The sequence below is a fragment of the Chenopodium album genome, chromosome 20 (assembly GCF_948465745.1).
Source record: "Chenopodium album chromosome 20, dcCheAlbu1.1, whole genome shotgun sequence".
In the NCBI taxonomy this organism is placed as follows: Eukaryota; Viridiplantae; Streptophyta; class Magnoliopsida; order Caryophyllales; family Amaranthaceae; genus Chenopodium; species Chenopodium album.
The window spans coordinates 14,923,350-14,938,957 of record NC_137853.1 but is presented as its reverse complement, the minus strand read 5'-3'; the positions used below and the strand labels follow the sequence as shown (position 1 = coordinate 14,938,957).

The 15,608-nt window shown below is 33.2% G+C and overlaps 1 non-coding gene across 1 annotated transcript; it reads right to left on the bottom strand.

The window, feature by feature from the left end:
• Nucleotides 1-5,930: 5,930 nt before the first annotated feature.
• On the bottom strand, nucleotides 5,931-6,037 carry LOC145599920 (small nucleolar RNA R71). Its single transcript, XR_014104167.1, has one exon. It is a non-coding gene; the product is annotated as a small nucleolar RNA R71 (small nucleolar RNA).
• Nucleotides 6,038-15,608: the final 9,571 nt, after the last annotated feature.

The following is a 15,608-nucleotide window of genomic DNA, read 5'->3' as shown; positions in this document are numbered from 1 at the left end:
AATGCCTTCTTACATAATGATCTTGATGAGGATGTCTAAAAGGTGATCATTTGCGGGCTTGGGCGGGTAACGGGCCGAGCTTATGCTCATTTTTTTGTCCAACGGGCTTTATGTAGCACGCAAACCCGAACCTTTTATGCGAGCTTAATACTTTGTACATGCCCGCTTATTAAACGGGCTGGGCTTGCCCGTAGGCTAACGGGCCTTAATTTTTTGTTTTATTTTTTTATAACACTAATTAATCTTTTTATTATTAATTTGTGCTAAAATTATTTTGGTAGAGTTGTCTTAAAATTTTTTGTTCACAAATGATAACAGAAAGTAAAAAAAATTAAACTATGACAAATGTTATAAATATATGAAAGAAAAAACTTATTTAATAAGTATTAATGATAAAATATAAAATTAAAATAAATAATTGTAACTAACAAAAGCTTATAGTTCAATATAATCTCTTTGTATTTAATTTCTAAAATGCATAAAGTATGTCATAATTAACTAACTAAATAAAATTACTAAATAATAATAATAATAATAATAATAATAATAATAATAATAATAATAATTATTATTATTATTATTATTATTATTATTATTATTATTATTATTATAATAAATGGGCCAGGCAGACTGGCCCACGATACATATTTTCTTGTCCATACTCGTCCATTTATATTAACGGGTCGGGCCTAGCCCGCCCAAATATCCATTCTTTTTCAAATGGTTGCCAAGCCCGCCCATTTGCAGGCTGGGTAGGGCGGGCTTAGCGGGCCGTCCCGCCCATGAACAACTCTAATGTCTATATAAAGCTTCAACCTAGGTTTAAGAGCTCGAATCCTTCTTTGGTGTGTCGATTGTGAAAGTCATTGTATGGTTTGAAGTAAGCTACAAGATGTTGGTTTGCTAAGCTTGTGACAGCTTTGAAAAAGAATGGTTTTCTTCAATATTATTATTCTTTGTTTACATTTATTAAGGCCGACATTCAAATTAATTTCTTAGTATATGTTGTTGATCTTACTATTGTTGGAAACGATTTCGTTGCTCTTGCTACTTTCAAAGCCTATCTTAGTGCGTGATTGTTTAAAAATGAAAGATTTTGGTCCTTTGAAATATTTTTGGGCATAGAAGTAGCCCAAAATTCAGTGTAACACCCTAAAAATTCATTTTCTTTTAAGACATGTTTTGCTCTTTTTAAAGTACGAAATAGGAAATTCTAAGATATTACCGCCACCATGATAACGGCGGCTAAGATAATAATCAAAGAAACACAGCGGAAGACTCACTTTAAAACCATCTGAAACAAGTCAACTTTAAAAGTCAAACCAAACGAAAGTAAAATCAAACCAAAGTCAACGAAGTCAACCTACAACTCGGAATAATTGTAGGCCCTTTTCAAAACCCAAACGAATATTAAAACCACTGCGTTAGTCTCACAAGCAAATATATAATAATCAAAGCAAATAAAACACATCATAATCTTATGGAAACTTAACAAGATTTTCTCTTCACTCATGCCTATCATGAATATGCTCCATCACTTGAAAAGCTTCTTTTATACTTTGTCCCCCACTACTCGCCATTAAAAATGAGTCGTCGTAGGGCCAAGATATAGACAAAGTCAAACAAACATACAACACACAATCAGCAATGCTGAGTACATAAGCATAAACGATTCACACTAACATGCATATATCCTAGAATCACACAACTTACCTTTTTCCACCTATTTATAAGCATACAACACACATTTCATTATTTTACAGACATTTACACTCTTTACTTAATTTGATTATGCATCGAACGAGTTTCCCCCCTACCTGCCCCAATAAAGGGGTACTACCACGGGAGCTAACCAAGCCAGTATAAAAGAATCATTCGTAAGTAGCAGAATTCTTGCGCATAATAAAAAGGAAAATACAGCGTCTTGTACTCTCAGTAGAAGTTATGATCAAATGTAAAGTCACATAACTCCCCTTATATAATCATACTCAAGATATATACTTTGCAAGAGTTGTGGTGCATAATCTCTTTCATTTACGTTATTTACATATTTTAGACCTGTTGATGACTTTCAAACCATAAAACAACCAACACACATAATTCATTCAAGCAATTAAACATACCTATTTAATTCTTGAATACTTAGTGACCACATTTAATTTAGTGTTGAACCCCTTTTAAACTACCTCGACGTTAAATATTTTTTTTAGTGCATAATGCACCACAAATCCTATCCATCAGTGTTTAGAACACCTTAAGTGGACTTTGGCACCAAAATATAAATTAATCCTCGTGTACATAGACACTTAAATAGCTCATTTCCCATGCTTATAGCATCAATAAAAATTATATGAACTATAATAAAATTCTCTGCTCATAATCCAAACCAAATTAAACATTTAGGGCCTGTTCACATTTACTAATTTGAGCTGAACTGAACTGAAGTGAACTGATTGGACCTGAACTAAACTGAACTGAATTGAGCTGAAATAAATATTTTATGAGAGAGGGAAATTAGGAGCTGAACTAAACTGAACTGATTAGAGCTGAACTGAACTGATTGGAGCTGAACCGAACTGAAATTAAGTAAATGTGAACAAGCTCTTAGTTTGATTAAACATGCCTTTAATCATTCCAATGATGTTAGTGTGGTCCATATTCAACATGCCATCATAATCAATTCCAATCATTAAGTCACCTCAAATAATTCATACTTCATTGATCAATCACCACAATCCATCCAACCAATAATTGCAACCAATACCTATCATGACACTATCTTGGAATTAATTAAATAAGTCCTAGTATGCTTCTACACTTAAATAATTACCGAGTACGCGAACGTTCCTCGAATATGATTTTAAAATCGTCACGACTACACGAAATCACTCACTTGAAAGTCTTCTACAACCCAAAATTACAAAGAGACATTAATACCTATTCATAATAAATTTTCAGCAAAATATATACCCTTTAAAACACTTTTAAACCTTCTAAAACATGTTGAAATTTTATTAAACCACTCACTTTTATTCCCAATCAATGGGTAATCAAAATACCTTCAAGAAAACTTAATTCTAGTTTCTACATAAAAATTCCAGCATTATTAAAACTCTTAAACTTGCTGTAATTTAGTTTTAAAAACATTAATTTCAATAGTGTTAATCAACTACAACTAAATTCCATCAATAAATATAAATTTAGAAACCTAAGGTTTATCAATTTGGGGTTTTTTTTTAATTCAAATTAAAGATAAATTTGGAAATTATACACATATTAATCATCCTTAAATCATCACACACACCCAATTTCCTTAATTAATCAAATCTAGATTAATTTTAAAGCAAAGAGAAGAGTTTATATATATATATATATATATGGTTGATGCTGGTGTAACACCCTAGAAATTCCTTCCCTTTAAAATACCTATTTTACTCTTTAAAATACGATTTAGGAATATCTAAGACAATACCGCTACTGTGAGAACGGCTAAGGCAATTATCAAAGACACACAGCGAAAGACTTAAATCAAAACCATTCAAAACGAGTCAACTCAAAAGTCAACCAAACGAAAGTAAAGTCAAACCAAAGTCAAATAGAATCAACCTATAAATTGGAACCATTGTAGGTCCTTATTAAAATCAAAACCAAATCCAAACTTTGCGTTAGTCCCACACAATAATAATAATCATAATTAATCAAAGCATTAAACATATAATAAACTAATAGAAACTAGCATGATTCGCTCTTCACTCATACCCCATCATGAATATGCTTCAATCACCTGAAAAACTTCTCTCTACTTATTTCCACTACTCTCCATTAAAAATGGGTCATCATAGGGCCAAGGTAAATACAAGGCCAATAAACAAACAAACACATAATCAGCAAAGCTGAGTACATAAGCGTATTTAAACACATTAACATGCTTTCACATATCAACACACACTTACCTCAATGCACCTGTATACAAGCACACAACATTGATAAGTCTATTATATATATATTTTATTCCCTGTCCCACGGTCATATTTGTGCTTATTTGAGCTCTACGGAGCTATTTTTATTACTAATATACGTTTTCTAGTGTTTTTGTAGAGTTGGTATTATTTTGTAGGAATTTGCAGAATTATGATAATTCCCGAGCTTATTGAGCCACAACAAAGGCATTGGAGTCAGACCGTATTTTATGACCAAATATTTTAAGCCCAAGGCCGTGCTAATTAATTTGGCTCGGTGATTAAGGGCTCAATTAAATATGAAGGCCCGAGTTACTACCATGAGCTCAAACAAGTATGACGGACCAAAATATTATAATGGACGAATTCAGTTATAAGCCCAAGTAAGGAAAGGCCCATTATCAGATTTGCTGGCGTGAAGCAAGCGGGCCCGATCGGGCGAGTTTCTTGAAGTTTTGTAGTTAAGTCGGTGGGTTTTGTTATAAATAGGAGTAGTAGTATTACGTAAGGGGGAGGTCAGCTTTTAATTAATTTTCTCTTTGTCTTTAGTTTTAGTTGGTTCTTCCGTAGTTAGTTTCCAACTTTTATTAGTTTAGATTAATAATTTAGTTGATGTTTAACTTTGGATTCTTTGGTTTTTATTAGTTGCTTTAGCTTTTGATAATTACTGTTGGTTCTACTTTTCTTTAATAAATCCTTCGTATTGTTTTACTTTAATTTTGCTATTCTTAATTTTAATACTTGCTTTATTAATATTGCTTTTAATCATGTTTTCTTTAATCGCTTTATTTAGTTTAGATTTAATTATGTCTGAGTAGTTTAATTCTAGGGTTTATGGGGATCCATAATTAATATGAAGGGATAATTTGTTATTATTGATTATTGATATTGCTTAATAATTTCTTATTGAATTGTTTTAATTCTTTGCAATTAGATTATGAATCGAGCAGATGTAATTTGATTGTGAATGTTTAGCAATATTGAATTAATGAATCGAGCATATGTTAATTCGATATTAAAGGCTATTTTCAATAGGAACTTAGATCTAGTAAATTGCGAGAGCCTGTTAGATCTATGTTGGTTAATAAATTGCGAGAGCCTGTTAATCATGTTATTTGTGCAATATTAATTATTGATTGTTATGTTTTATCCCGGAATATTAATTATTGGTGAACCTGTGACCCTAGGCCTTCTTATTATTGATTTTCTCCCAAAACTTAATCTCCGTAGTATAATTTCATATTAAACACAACAAATTGGTTACCTTAATAATTTAGATTATATTAATTAATTAATTAGGAGTAGAAAGACCAGTTTCCCTGTGGATTCGACCCTACTTCCCTATCTACTTTAGTTAGAGGACTTAGGTATTACTTTTGATTAGGGGATACGACTTTACCCTGTCAAAACTTGGCGCCTTTGCCGGGGAAACGATTTTTTTTTTATTTCTGATTATTTTTGTAGTCTAGATTATTATTTTTATTTTTATTTTTATTTTTTTTTTATTTTTTTTTTTTCTCGTCTCAGGAGATAGTTTCTCATATTTGTTTGTTTAGTACAGATCAGGAATCAAGTATGAATCCACCGCCACCACCTCCACCTCGCAAGCTTAGCGATTATTCGCAGCCGTCCCTGACGGATTTTCCACATCTATCTCCTACACCAAATCTCAAGGGAGTACAATTCGAGATCAAACCCCAGTTTATTACTATGATTGAAAGAAAGCAATTTAGCGGAGCTAAGGGTGAAGACCCAAATCTTCATATTGCAGATTTCTGTCAATTTTGCAACACCATTAGGCAAGCTGGGGTCACACAAGACCAAATCAGGGAGATTCTTTTTCCTTTTTCTTTGTGTGGTAAAGCTAAATTATGGTATAATGGATTGAATAGAACTGCACTTGGTATTACTGACTGGGATACTCTTGTTTTGAATTTCTATAATAAATATTACCCTACAGAGAGGACAGCTTTGTTAAGGAGTTCAATCCTAAATTTTTCCCAAGAAGCGGATGAATCTTTATATGAAGCTTGGGAAAGATTTAAGGATTTGCAGAGAGAATTTCCCCATCATAAACTAGAACAGTGGCAGATAATCCAAGCTTTCTACAATGGGCTTGGATATAATTCAAGAATGATTTTGGACTCTGCAGCTAACAGAAGATTTATGAATTTGGATGTGAATATATCGAGTAATGTTGTCGAAGAGATGGCTATTCATAATTCCCAATATGGGAATCCCATAGGATTTGCAAATAAGGGAAAACATCAAGTCGATTCTATATCCTTTTTGCAAGCACAATTGACTTCTATTAGCCAGAAATTAGACAATATTAATAATTCTAATTCATCTTCCGTTGCTAATGTTTCTGCTATTGGTACTAACCCTGTAATATTTTGTGAAAATTGTGGTCTTGTAGGTCATTGGGCGCAGAATTGTAGGAGCTCACTTGAGAAGGTTAATGCTTTTCAGGCATATAAGCAAATTAGTCCATACTCCAATACCTACAATGCAGGGTTGAAAAATAACCAAAATATGTCTTACAATAGTACGAGTGTGCCTAACCCCCCACCACAGGTACAACAACCACAACAGAGGTACTACCAACCTCCACATCAGAGACCACAACAGGTTGTTACTCCTCCATTTGGTTCTGACCTATCAGAAATCAAAACGATGTTAGGTACTATGCAGAAGCAGATGCAGAGTAGAGATGCGCAAATTGACTCATTGATAGCACATAATAAAATGATAGATACTCAGATTGCGCAACTTTCCTCTACTCTGCAAACTCGCCAGCAGGGAGCCCTACCATCACAACCAGTACAACCTACAGAATATGCGAATGCAATTACCCTGAGGAGTGGTTCACACTATGATGGGCCTCCTATACCCAAAGATGATGAACCTGTTATAACAAAAATTGCTAATCCTGATTCCGTTATACCAAATGATGTTGTTACTAGCCCTGCAGGGCTCCAGGGTAGCACTAATATTTTTGATAATTCTTTGCAGGGTAAACTCCAGGACAAGAGTGGAGATGTACAGAAACCAGTTATCAAACTTCCATTCCTTAATAGGCATTTAAAGAGTAAGTTGGATAAGCAATTTAGTAAGTTTCTGGAGATTGTGAAGAATTTGCAGGTAACGGTTCCTTTTACAGAATTAATTACTCAAGTTCCTACATATTCTAAATTTATGAAAGAAATTTTAACTAGAAAAAGATCTATTAGTGAGGTAGAGACAGTTGCTTTTACTGCAGAATGTAGTGCTATTTTACAGAATAAATTTTCACCTAAACTAAAAGATCCGGGTAGTTTTTCTATTCCATGTCATATTGGTAATTTGATGATTGATAAAGCTTTATGTGATTTAGGTGCTAGTGTAAGTGTTATGCCATTATCTATAAGCTCTAAATTAAATATGGGTAAATTAAAATCTACTAATATTACTCTCCAAATGGCCGACCGTTCTGTTAAATACCCTTTAGGTATTTTAGAGGATGTTCCTGTTAGAGTAGGTAAATTTTATATACCTGTTGATGTTGTTGTTCTTGATATGAAGGAAGATTTGCAAATTCCGATTATTTTGGGTAGACCATTCCTTCATACTGCAGGGGCAATAATAGATGTGAAAAGTGGTAAACTTACATTATGTGTAGGGGATGATAATATTACTTTTAATCTAAATAATGTCCCTAAAAGCCCCATGTTAGAGGAAAAGTGCTATAGTGTTGATGTGGTTGATGTAAATAATTTTTCTAATAAGCCCCAAACTCTCGTTAGAGATCCCTTGGATGCGGTATTTTGTGTTGCATCTTCCGCGGGAAAAACTAATACTTGGAAAGATGATGTGGATGCTATAGAAAGAGCTCTAAATTGTGTAGGGTTCGGGTTTAAGGATAAACAAGTAGAGAAAGAGGAACAAATTGCAAAAGTTGAGCGCGTGGTGAAAGTCCCACTCGATCGGGTGATGGATGCTCAATCTTGTGGAAAAACGAAGAAAATAAAGTGTAAAAATAAATGTCGAGCAGCAAGCAAGAAGAAGACGCCAGTTCGGACCCTAGAGGCGGGCCCGGTCGGGCCACACTCGCCCGGTCGGGCGCGAGACCGGGGCAGCAAAACTGGCCAACTTCAAACAGCCATAACTTTTGCGTTTCTTAACGAAATTTTGCGTGTGACCTATCATTGGAAAGCTCTTCAAGTCTACTTTCCAATGCAATTAGAATCACGTCATTATCATTTGTATAAAAAAAGTTATGAGCAAAATAGTGAACCTGACTCGTTTTTGCCACTTCTCTTACTAACACTTTGTTTCTTTTTTGTCCAAAATTGTACCAAGGTGATGCATTGCAATGTTTGGGATGGTGGTGGAGACAAGTTTGATGATGAGGGGTAGTCACTTGGATTACAATCTTCCCTTTAAGCCAATGAGGACATTGTCTGATTTAGCTTCGGGGGGATTTCTTGTATATATTGTATATTTAGGTACTCTTTCTTTCCCTTTTCTTTTTATTTTTCTTTGGTGTGCTTAGTTTAGATTTTAATGCTTTCTTAGACTAGATTTATTGCTTTCTAGTATAGTTTTATTGCTTTTCTATATGAAAAATACAAAAAAATTGAAAAAACAAAAAAATAAAAAAAATACGAACCAATGAACTGTAAATCATGCTTCCCTGTGCCCCATACTTGAGAAAAATTGTTTTGATTCTTGGTATTTGATTTTGAGCATTGTGGATTTGTTGATCATGATTTGAAGTTTAATTACTTGGATTCCTAAACATGCGTCAATTTTGCCCAACTACATGTGAATATAGTGCTTGACTAGTTGATTTGGTTAGGAATGTGTGTTAGTTCCTGGTATGTCAATGAATTTGAGTATTGATTTGCAACGATGAGTAGTGTTTCATGACTCACTATTATGCACATGTGGAGGACAAAGCCATTTGTTCTTTTAGGTGGCCTTCAGATTTATTTAGATACATTTGTTCCCTTCTTGCTACCCATGTTGTTGCTTGTGCCCTTTTATTGTTTTTAGCCACATTACAAGCCATGTTTGCCCCATTGGTTACTAGTCCCAAGCTTGGCTTGGGGGAGCTATTAGTGAGTGAGGTGAGGGAGTTTGTAGTGTGCACATTATTTGCACAGTTTGGGTGGGTTTGAGAAATTATTTGTTCTTGATCATATTTTTATTTTGATGAGTTTTATTGTGTATATATTTGAAAAAAAAAAAGTGTGATGGAAAAGGAAAAAAAAAAAAGAGAAGTTCAAGAAAAAAAAAAGTGAGAAAAAAAAAAAAAAAAAAAAAGTGAACTTCTAAAAAAGAAAAAAATGAAAAAAAGAGCAAAAAGAAAAAAAAGTTTGATGTTCAAATTGTCTAAGTGAAGGTTTATCAAAAGAAAAGAAAAGAAGTTGAGTTTCAATGTAAATAATTGAGTTTTGAGTTCAAAGTTTGTTTATTCACTCTAGTTCCATATTATCATATTTTTATGAGTGAAATTGTGAGTGTTGGGATTGTTTATTTTGTTTGGAGTATATTTGGTGGATTTGTGTTGGAGTTAGTTTTGTTGGAGATGTGTATGATCATTATATTTGGTCATGGGTTTATTAGGATATGGCTCCCTTTTAGCAAGGCTTTTCTCTCACATATTCCCAAATTTATCCTACCCTTTTCCCTAGCCTTACATTACAAGCTTTAAAGACCTTCTGACCTTGTGCATAGAGTTGTGTAAATGTGAAAGTGTTGTTTATCAATGCAAGTTATGACTTGACATATTCCGAGTCGACTACTAGGTTGAGTGCTTATCTATTTAAACACACGAGTGCGTGAGTTTGGGAGGGCATTGTTCAAATAAAGGGGTTGGTTGGAGAGCGATCGAGTACATCTTTTATTCGTCACATAAATGAGAGTTGAGTGTGTGAGCACTAGTCTTGAATTCGTTATGCTCTTGTGGTTTGCTCTATTTAACAATTGTTAAGGAAGATTGGTAATTGGATAGATTTGATTGGTTGACTTTGATACATGTTTGTCAGATTTACCTTGAATCATATTTATTGATTTAAATTATTTAGGGGGTGAAGTATTGATTTATTTATTCATTGCTTTGCTTAGGGACAAGCAAAGGTTTGGCTTGGGGGAGTTTGATGAGTCTATTATATATATATTTTATTCCCCGTCCCACGGTCATATTTGTGCTTATTTGAGCTCTACGGAGCTATTTTTATTACTAATATACGTTTTCTAGTGTTTTTGTAGAGTTGGTATTATTTTGTAGGAATTTGCAGAATTATGATAATTCCCGAGCTTATTGAGCCACAACAAAGGCATTGGAGTCAGACTGTATTTTATGACCAAATATTTTAAGCCCAAGGCCGTGCTAATTAATTTGGCTCGGTGATTAAGGGCTCAATTAAATATGAAGGCCCAAGTTACTACCATGAGCTCAAACAAGTATGACGGACCAAAATATTATAATGGACGAATTCAGTTATAAGCCCAAGTAAGGAAAGGCCCATTATCAGATTTGCTGGCGTGAAGCAAGCGGGCCCGATCGGGCGAGTTTCTTGAAGTTTTGTAGTTAAGTCGGTGGGTTTTGTTATAAATAGGAGTAGTAGTATTACGTAAGGGGGAGGTCAGCTTTTAATTAATTTTCTCTTTGTCTTTAGTTTTAGTTGGTTCTTCCGTAGTTAGTTTCCAACTTTTATTAGTTTAGATTAATAATTTAGTTGATGTTTAACTTTGGATTCTTTGGTTTTTATTAGTTGCTTTAGCTTTTGATAATTACTGTTGGTTCTACTTTTCTTTAATAAATCCTTCGTATTGTTTTACTTTAATTTTGCTATTCTTAATTTTAATACTTGCTTTATTAATATTGCTTTTAATCATGTTTTCTTTAATCGCTTTATTTAGTTTAGATTTAATTATGTCTGAGTAGTTTAATTCTAGGGTTTATGGGGATCCATAATTAATATGAAGGGATAATTTGTTATTATTGATTATTGATATTGCTTAATAATTTCTTATTGAATTGTTTTAATTCTTTGCAATTAGATTATGAATCGAGCAGATGTAATTTGATTGTGAATGTTTAGCAATATTGAATTAATGAATCGAGCATATGTTAATTCGATATTAAAGGCTATTTTCAATAGGAACTTAGATCTAATAAATTGCGAGAGCCTGTTAGATCTATGTTGGTTAATAAATTGCGAGAGCCTGTTAATCATGTTATTTGTGCAATATTAATTATTGATTGTTATGTTTTATCCCGGAATATTAATTATTGGTGAACCTGTGACCCTAGGCCTTCTTATTATTGATTTTCTCCCTAAACTTAATCTCCGTAGTATAATTTCATATTAAACACAACAAATTGGTTACCTTAATAATTTAGATTATATTAATTAATTAATTAGGAGTAGAAAGACCAGTTTCCCTGTGGATTCGACCCTACTTCCCTATCTACTTTAGTTAGAGGACTTAGGTATTACTTTTGATTAGGGGATACGACTTTACCCTGTCAAACATTCAACAAAACTTTTCAACTAGACACTAAATAATTTATTTAGCATTGATTACACATTGAACGGGTTTCCAACTCTACCTCCCCTAAATAATTGAGGTTATTGACACGGGGTGCTAACCGTGCCAGCATCAAAACCACACATAGGTGGCGGAATTCCTGCGCATAATATTAATAAAAAGGAATGTGCAGCGTCCTGTTCTCCGGTAGAAGTTATGGTTAAATATTAAACCCCATAACTCCCTCATATGTTCATACTCAAGATATATACGTTCCAAGAGTTTTGGTGCGTAATCTCTTTCACTTTACGTTTATTTACATATTATTAAACTTGGTGATGACTCTCAAACCATAATAATTCAATCAACAGTAATTATTCAATCAATCAAACACACCAATCAATTCTTGAATAATTAGTGACCACATAATATTTTATGTTGAACCCTTTTTAAATCTACCTCAGTGTCAAAGACACCTTAAACCATAAAGCGCCACAAATCCTATCCCTCGGTGTTAAAAACACCTTAAGTGCACTAAGGCACCTACATACAATTTATTCCTCGTGTACATAGACACTTATATAGCTCATTTTCCATGCTTATAGCATCAATAAAAATTATATGAACCATAATAAAACTCCTTTTCAAAATTAAACAATTAGTTTAATTAATCATGCATTCTAACATGCCAAAATAAAAGTGTGGTTCATACAAACATGCCAAAATATAAGTTTCTATTCCATAATCCATCACAAATAAATTATGCTTCATAATTCAATCACCAATATCAATAATCCACAATTTCCAATCAAAATCTTAGCATGATACTACTTGGGATTAATTTAAATCAAGTCTAGCATGATACTACATCACCAAAATATGCTAAGTACGCGAACGTACCTCAAAAAAGCTATTAAAATAGCCGACTACACTACCACAATTCCCGAATCAAGTCTCCTTCATAAAGGGACAATAATACTATATTAATTACCCTTGTATGCACAATTTCCAGCAACTTAAATTGACTTTAAACGACTTAAAATAATCTGAAAATTATAGTAAAACCCTTAATTACACTCCTCTTTAATGGGTAATTAAACCCTTTCGTTAAAATCACAGTTCTACTACTTTAAATAAAATTCCGGCAACATTATTTGATTCAAACTCCCTTAAAAACTTGATTAAAACATACTTTTATGCCCAATTAATCAATTAAATCATTAGATATACAAAAACCCCCAATCAATTGCATAAGAACCCTAAAAATCAAGTCTTTAATAATTTAGAAACCCTTACTTTAATCATATCAAAATCTAAAAATAATAATCTGAAAATATAAATTAAAACCTTTAAATTATGTTTTTGATACTAATTAAACAAACTTTAAAACAATAAAAACAAAATCCAAACTAATAAATAAAGTAAGGAAATAAAGAGGAGGGAGAAGAAGAGGTGTCAAGGTGGTGGAGGTGGTCGCCGGTTGGCGGGTTGCCGACGGTGGGTCGCCGGCTGGCAGGGTTGCCGACGGTGGGTCCGGTGTGGAAGCCGCCATCACCAAGTTCTCCTTGTAGAAATCCTCGTGAAAACAAGAGGAAACAAAAGAAAAGAAAGAAAAATAAGGAGGAAAAAGAAAAAGAAAGGAAAAGAAGAAAAAAAAAGAAAAGAAAGAAAAAGGGAAAATAGCTTACCTTGATCATTTGACCTTTTGGGTGGAAAAATTTTTGGAGATTGAATGAGTATTTATAGTGTAGGGTTGTTTAGGGTAGATTTGAACTTTATAAAAAATTGTGGACTTAAATAATAGAATAGGCAGCCTAAATGTAAAAATAGAATGATTGGATTCACAATGGAAATTGGCTACATTCGTATTGATTATTTGTTGACCTAAAAATTAAACCTTGTATTATTTAAATCCCATAATAAAAATAATTTGACCCAAAATTATATTTTACAAATAAATAAATAATTTATAAAATACATCAAAAATACGGGGTATTACAGCTGGTGGCAGTGGCCGGCCGATGGGAAGTGGAGGTGGTGGCAGCCGGCTACCCTAGTGTGTGTGTGTGTGTGAGTGCTTATGAGGAAGAGGAGAAAAATAAGAGGAGAGAGAAAGAGAATTTACCTTTGGGTATTCTCCACCTTTGGCAAGGTCTAATTTGATCATTAAATGGGTACTTATACTCCCTCTCAAACCCTCCTAACTTAATTTCCCTTTTTTACCCTTGATGATTCCCATTCAAATTGGTATTTTGACTTTAAAACTCCTTTGTAATTCCAAAGTGCCCCAGCGCTTCTAAATTCATGAAGTAGAATATTTCCAAAGCCAAATAAATGAATAGAAATGAGTTTTTAATTAAAATAGACCTTTTAAATTATTAAAGAACCATAAATAATTCATTTCAAATTATTTGAAAATGCCATAAATTAATACTTTAATTTAATATACATATAAAAATACGGGGTATTAATTCAGTAGGTTTATTTTTGTGTCAGAGAAAATACACTCTATACATCATTTCTGAAGCTGGTTTGTTAGGGCTACATCGAGTGGTCTTTTTTTTATAGACTAAAACCAGAAAAGTCTAGTTTCTTGCTGATCTAAAGACCTATTATCGTCTTGTGGCTCGTTTGACTTATCTTGGATAGTCACTCGCCCAGTGGCCCTGATTTGGCATATTTTGTTCATATATTATCACAGTTTATCATGCAAGAGCCTCGACTTGAGTAGTGGAATGCGGCATTAAGAGTGGTTGATTATTTAAAGGGTACTCCATGTTAGGGAATTTATTTTCATGCCGATTGTGATTTAAATTTGTAGGGTTGGTGTGACTTAGATTGGGCGGCATGTTCTCTAACTCGGCGATCTTTGACAGGTTGCCATGTGTTCCTAGGCCAATCACCTATTTCGTGGAAGACAAAGATGCAACACACAGTGTCACAGTCCTCTACAAGGGTCGAATATAGATCTATGTATGGTTCTGCAAACTTAAGTGGCTTAAGGCTTATTATTGAGTTTGGGTATGCAACATCCAAAGATGGTCAAGTTATTTTGTGATAGTAAGTTTGTGTTACATATAGGGAAGAATGCAATTTTTCATGAGCGAACAAAACATATTGAAGCTGATTGTCATTTTGTCGTGATGCGATTAATGAAGACTTGATATCTCCCTCATATGTTTTGACAATATCACAATTGGCGGACATTGTTACAAAAGGCTCTCGAAAAGACGCAATTGATATACCTTCCTTCCAAGTTGGGGAAAATTAAAACTCATGCTCCAGCTTAGAGCGGGGGTATTGAGATGATATTTTTATATTAACTAAGATATATTTCATTAGTGTTTCTTTATCTTAGAATTACCAAAGATAGTTATTCTAGGTTAGGGATTCTTATCACTTTAATAAATCCTTGTGTCATATATCAACATGATGAATCAATGAGAAGATAAGCCAAAAGTTTATACAAATTCCTCACCTTCTATAAAATCAAACGCAATAAACACCATGACTTTTCACCTTCTATAGATCATAATGCTCTCAATTTACCTCGTCATTTACACCAAGGAGGAAGAGTTGTATATCTCTAGATGTTGATGAGATTGCTGACTTTGAATGTACATTATGGGACAAATTCAACGTTATGGCAACGATATTTTGTTGCACTACAAAATTAAATCAAATAGGTTTCTCCTAATTTCATTCGTATTAGTCATATCTCTAACATCAATAGTATCAAAAGTCTTAATGTTAGAGTTATAAAAAACTGAGCTTACCCAACTCAACTAAACCCTCACTTAAACCAAAAGATACGTTAGGAATTCCCCTCATGAAAAGGGCTTCGTAATGTTTTTTTTTTTCTTACCTTAAAAAAAAAAAAAATAACCAACTTAAACCAAAAGTGACTCTTCAGCTTTCAACTTGCATGGCCCAATCGACAACCAAAACTCCAAAAGTAACTCTTCAAATTTCGACTTGCATGACCCAATCGAACTGACCTAAATACCCAACTTAACATCTCTACCAATCTACTACCTTAAAATAAAAATAAGGAATATATATTTATTTTTTTCAAAAATTTTGAAATCTTCAATTAAATATTATTTTTGGCAATATACTTTCTAGATT